A 6,145-nucleotide genomic window follows, 5' to 3' on the forward strand; every position below is an offset into this window, starting at 1 on the left:
GCATTTTTTAAAAGTCCATGAGAGTTTCTGACTTTCCCAGCCCCCGGGCCATGCAACCCTCCCTCAACAGAATGTTCCAGGCCTCAGCAAACATACTGAGCCCCTTTGTGGTGCCTGGTCAATGCTGGACCAGGGCCACATGGCCCAGGATGAGGCCCACAGAGCGTCGGCCTTGTGGCAGGCTGTGAGAGATTTTCAGCAGACAAAGTTTAGGAATGATTGTGGATCTTCCTCGCCAAATAAAATGTTCTAGAAATACTATTGGATGTAATGCTGGTGTCCTTCTCACTTGCCTTCTTAGGGAAAGGGAAACAGGGTAAAGGCTGGAATTGCAGCAACTGTTAAGATATCAGTTTATCATTTTGGCCTTAGGCTATCTTACTGGAAAAACCTTTTGCTATGAAGGCTAATCTCGCCAAATTTTAAACAAACAAAAAAAAACACACACACCAACTCTGGAGTGTAAAACTGTTTTTGGCTAGAAGCTGGAGTGAACTGTCACGGGTCTATTTCTCCTTCCCCTTCCCCTCAGGTCAAGATGTCCTCTCCTCTTGCCCTTTCAGCCTCACTTTCTATTCACAAAAGTTATTTTTCTCCTGTGAATTTCATCATGTTCTTGGAGTTCCTAAAGAAACAGACTCAAGGGATTAATTAATTCTCTTTACAACTCTGAATCAGCACATCAGCTCCTTCCGAAGTAACTCCAACATTTGTCTTACTTATTTCTTCTCTAAAAGGTGTAAAAAGGCTAGAGTTCAAAGACATGGCAGCTGTCCACCCTGTTCCAAGATTTTGAGCTGGGTGGCTGACCTAGGTGTGTAGTTGTGTCTATTTACCTTCACATTTAGCGAAACAGGAGTTTTCTCTCCTTGACACCCTTCAGCAAGTCTACTCACAGATGACATGCATGCACTGGAATGAACTTGAGTGCCTCTCTATGTTAAGTAAGGGTTTAGATGCCTGCCTCATTTCCTTCTCTGTTCTACTTTCAGCCCTCTTTCCGAAAGTATTTCTTTGACCAGAAAGTCAAATGAATGTTCATAATTTGCAACAAATATGTATTGATTGCATACCTCATTCAGGACATTATGTTAGGCTCAAAGGACCCAGAAGGCTGTCCTTCAGAGTCTGTGCATTTCCTCAGGAGCAGAACTTCAGGAGGAGAGGCCGAGGACCACCAATCAGGGATGCCCACAGGTAGAGCAGGAAAGCCAGCAATGTCAGCAGGCAAAGCTTGGGCTGATCGCGGAGGCTGCGCCTAGGATCTTAAACCTGCCTAGCGAGGAGGAGAAAAGAGCAGTACTGGCAAGAGGAAGCACAGTGCACAAAGATGCAGCAACCAACTGTGCCAGATGTGTATGGGAAACAGCCGTGCCCTTTGGCCAATCACAGGCTAATTCACTTACATAACCAACACTTACATGATGGTGCGGCCATGCCTGGTCCTGTTTGCTTCTGAGAGGGACAGTCCTCCCCACAGGGATGAGCACATGGGCACTGCTTCACCCTTCCTTCAGACTGGACACCTCTTGGGACAGAAACTTCTTAGGGTATGGTTTTGTGAAGCAACATAAGAAGCGTCGAGTTCTGCTGCAATTTTTAAAAGTGATTAAGCTGCAGCTGAGGAGGCTGGGTGGCTGGCCCTGGTATACCAGTAGTCCTGATAAAAAAAAGGAAGCACATGTTCCTCTTCAAGCGGAACCCAATAGAGCCATGAAAGAGTTATTAAATAATGTGCTAAATATCACATACTATCCATAGGAGCCTAAGAAGAAACCCATCTAATAAAAAAAAAATCAATTCTGCAATTATATTTGGAGGACTACCGAGCGCTCAGTTCCGCTCAGGGGGTGCTGAAGATGATTACGTATAAATAATGAGACCGTCCGCAAGGAAATGCAGCACCGCTGAGCCGGGATTTTTACATAGGAGATAATTCTAAGAACAGTGCAAAGGCAATACATTAAAAATGTAGTGCTGTATAGATACGTGCCATGGAAATGTAGAAAGGCAATATTGGTGGAGTGATCGGAGATCAGTGACAAATATCCTTCAGGAGCAAGTGGTCTCTCGTTTTCTTAAAGGTGCATTTCACAAATAGGAAATCCTACATGTTGGTCCTTGCGATAATGTGCCCAATTCGGTGTATCGCCAAGAACCCTCCAAGACAAATTCCCTTTCTGGTGATTCACACTCTTGGCCTGAGGTAGTCACATCTTCTTCCCTTTATCTTCTCCAGTCCAGGCCCATAGCCTAATGACTTGCACAGACTTATCACCCTTACAGCTGTTTTCTGTCTTCTCACTTTGCTCATTTCCCCTCACTTATATAGTAAAAAAAAAAAAAAAAAAGCCTCAACGGTATGTAATGCAGAAGCATCTTCCACCTTTCCACCTTTGCCTTGCTCAGGTAGCCCAAACAGTGGAGTTTTTCAGGAAACCTTTGGTGTGAGACAACCCTGGCTCCTTTGGACTAATTACATCTCAAAGTTGCATTTTCCTCGTCCGAAAAACGGGGGTTTCCATCCTCAGAGGGCTGTGGTGATGAAGCCATGTGATTTGGGCCTGAAGTGCTGAGCTCAGCGGCCAGAAACACGCGGATCATCACTGTGGACCATCGCCTCCCGCCCTTCCACGTGGGGACTCGCGCAGAACCTGCCCCAGGGGAGGGCTTGAGTAATGAGGGAGGGAGGCATCGAGGAGCGGGCGGATGGATCGCGCAGAGGGATAAAGTCCTGTAGCCTTTTATGTTTTCTGCCAGAGGAGATTTACATCCGAATCCTCCAAATGGTATTCCTACTTAGTACTTACAGTATTTTATTAATCAGTGTTTTTGGTTCTACTTTTAAGAAATAAAACCAAGTTAATAACATGTAAATTGAATTGATCTATGCGTGGCTGCTATTCTATACCACTAGATGGCGTCTATCAATAATGACACAAAGGCACCACATACTCTGCTAGGTAAAAATTCTAAAGAAATTAATACAAAAAAACCCCACATATATATCTCATGTGTATATATACATATATACACATACAGATACCTTTTACATGTGCTTTTGTTTTAACATGGGTTATGAATGTAGAGCTGCCTGTAGTTTGGCAAAGCCCTTGCTTTCCCAACTGTCTCCTGAAACATTTTTAGTTGTTAATTAAACTCTTAGGAGCATCAATGTGCAAGACATCTCACCGTAGAGGTGACTACTCTCCAAATCTTTCTGAAAAGTTGATAGAAAAGCTCACCCCCGGAGGGGGGGAAAAAAAGTTGAAAGCAATAGGGAGAAGAGAAAAGGGCGGGCAGGCTCCCCGGCCTGCGTTTCTCATTCATTCGCTCACAGGCAGGAGCTGGGCACCTGAAGGGGGCAGGGCTGTGCAAGGTGCTGAGGCTGGAGTGACAAATAAGCCTGACTTTTGCTTGCAATCCCGGAAAAACTGCCAGGATGTTAAGGTACAAATGTTTATAATGTGTCATTTATCTCGTGTAAGGAGACAGGTGTTTCTTAGACATTGTTAAGAGCTTTAAGGGAGAAATAGAGATCAATTCACAATGATTGCTCAGGACTAGGTAGTTCCTGTTCCACGGGGCCCGGGCGGATGAGCAGGGCTACGTTTTCCTCTGACATTGGGTTGTCCGTGGCCACTAGGCCGAGAGTAGCAACAGTTGAGCATTTTGGGGAGAGACATAGATGGCGGGAGAACAGAGGGAGAGAGGCGGGAAAGGAGAGGGGCGGTGGGTGAGAGGCAGTCGGGAAATTATGAGAAGAGAGGCCCAGAATAAAGAGCATGTTCTCTCCACAAAATCTGAACGTTCAGGCTTTGATATGGAGAGAGTAAAGCTGTATTTTAAGATGGAAAGAGTAAGCAAGGCAAAGTGCACCATAAAACAGAATCCAAACTCCTCAGGACTCGTAATTCCAGTGTTCCCAGAAATGGGGAAATCAGGTGTGGCGTCTGCAAAAATGACCTTTGACTCTTCTGAAATATTACTTCCTTATCTCTAGAAATGCCATGAAGTGGCTGAGCTGAGGCCCCATAGTGGGCACCCTTTCATCCACCTACCAAAGGCCTCTGTCAGTATTTTACGTAATTGCTTACCTCTCAACGTGTCTAGAAACAAATCTGCCCATTTCCCCCAAACATTGCCCCCTCTTGCTAACCTTGACATTTGTCGCAACGATACTGTCACTGTTAGTTACTAGACACAGGAGGGTCTCCTTGCCTCCTCTCTTTCTCTGTCTCCCATGAGGCAGCGCGGAACCTCTCTGGGTGTCCCCAAGGTCTTGCACACCAGCCTCCTTCTACTGTGCTCTGTTGCCGTCCTCCTCGGGTGTTTTTCTCCTCAAGTGGGGGCAGCTGTCCTAAATGAGCTCTCTGTTTCCTGACCCTCAACTTCCAAACCACCGGACGCGCTCCTTCCAGTCTACAGACTTCCAGCTCAGAACCCTCCATGAGCTTCCTTGTGCCTGGATTCCCCTCCCCTTACTAACACGTGGACCCTCTGCAGTCTGGCTCCACGCCCTTCCCGGATCTCGCGGGAACACTGGCCGCTGCAGACCACGTTCTCCTTCTTGGCACGTGCACTTCTCTCTGCCCCGGGGGCTCTCCTCCCCTGCAGCCTCCGCTCTCCCCTCCTGTCCTGAAGCTCCCATTCCCCTCTGCCGTCTTCATTCGCCTGCGAGGCTCCTTGGGATTGCCTCCTGCTTCTCCCCGCCTCCCAGGAAGTCTCATCCCCTTGGGTGTTTACAGTTCTCTGCGTAGGCCGCTCATCCCAGACCCGACAGAGGCAGCCCTGGCATCTCAACCTGGGCACCTCAAGCTCAGTGTACCACACACAATCTGTCCAAAACCTCGCCCATCTCCTGATTCCCAAACTCCTTCTTTCCCGATGATCCCGGTTTCGGTGACGGCACTGCCACCCACACGTCTGTCTCTCCCATTAGAAACTTAAAGCTTCTCTTTGGCTCTTCCTTCTCTCTCCTGCTCTCATCCAATCGGGGAGCGTCTTTGACCTCTGCCTCCTTCCTATCTCTTGCCCGTATCCGCTCCTCCTCCTCCTTCCTGAACCATCCATCATCTTGCCAAGACAGTAGAAACGGCGTCCTGGATGGCCTGTCTTCCCGTGTCCTGACTGGCTTCCCTCTAACCCGTCCACCCCTCTGCAGCCTTTCATCCCCACAAATCCGGTCGCCCCCTCCCTTGCTGCCGCCCCTTCAGAGGCTCCCAGCGGCCCCAAGAGAAAACCTGACATCCTCCACCTGGGCCTTCCTGCCTCGCCAGCCTTGCTCCCTCTCGCCCAGCCAGCTGGTATCCAAAATCTTCCTGTTCGTCCTAGTCCTCCCGCTTCACCGCGAGCCTCCGCACAGACTTCTCTGTCTGCCCCGCGCCCACTCCCTTCCTGCCTTCAGCTGGCTCGCTCCCGTTCGACCCGCAGGTCTCAGAGGTCTCCCCCGGGAAGGCGCTCCTCAGTCCCTGCACGAGGCGAGGTCGAGGTCACCTCCTTGTCTCCTCCTGGCACCCTGGCCCAGCCCATCATCAACCTCTTCGTGTGTGTGTGTGTGTGTGTGTGTGTGTGGCCTCTGTCCTTCTCACTAGAACGGAAACTGCAGAAATACGCGGTGGCTTTGATCACCTCCTCCACGCACCACTCCTTCAAGCTTGAATTCCTAACAGCTTTTGTCAAAGATCCCACCCCCAGCCCCAGGCAGGCCTCTGCTGCGCATCTGGTGAGTGGAGGTGGACCGAGCAGCAGTGTATTGCCCTGCAGGGGGTCAAACATGGCTACAGGGAACCAGCTCACTCCAGGGAAAAGGACACCTCTGGCCACATCCAGGACCTCAGAGCTGGGGGAGAGGCGTGATGCTGGGACCGGTGATGGCCACCGCTCACATCGATTCATCTGGGAACCTGTCTCCATCTACCTGGAGGGAGAAATGCGACCATACTTTAAAATGATCAACCGGAATCCAGTGTGGCACTAGGACGGAGCAAGTTGCGTTTGTTTTCTTCTATTACAAAGTGACCCGCTCTAGCGAGAGTGTCCTCAGATTCAGCCCAGACCTGCAAACAGCACTGGCACATCTCTGGCTGTGTCCTGCAGGAGGGGGCAGGAGCCACAGGGGGGCTGTCAGGGCAAGAGGGCGACA

This window comes from Pteronotus mesoamericanus, unplaced genomic scaffold (genome assembly GCF_021234165.1).
Source record: "Pteronotus mesoamericanus isolate MK-2021 breed Mesoamerican mustached bat unplaced genomic scaffold, CSHL_Meso_final contig_347, whole genome shotgun sequence".
Taxonomy (NCBI): domain Eukaryota; kingdom Metazoa; phylum Chordata; class Mammalia; order Chiroptera; family Mormoopidae; genus Pteronotus; species Pteronotus mesoamericanus.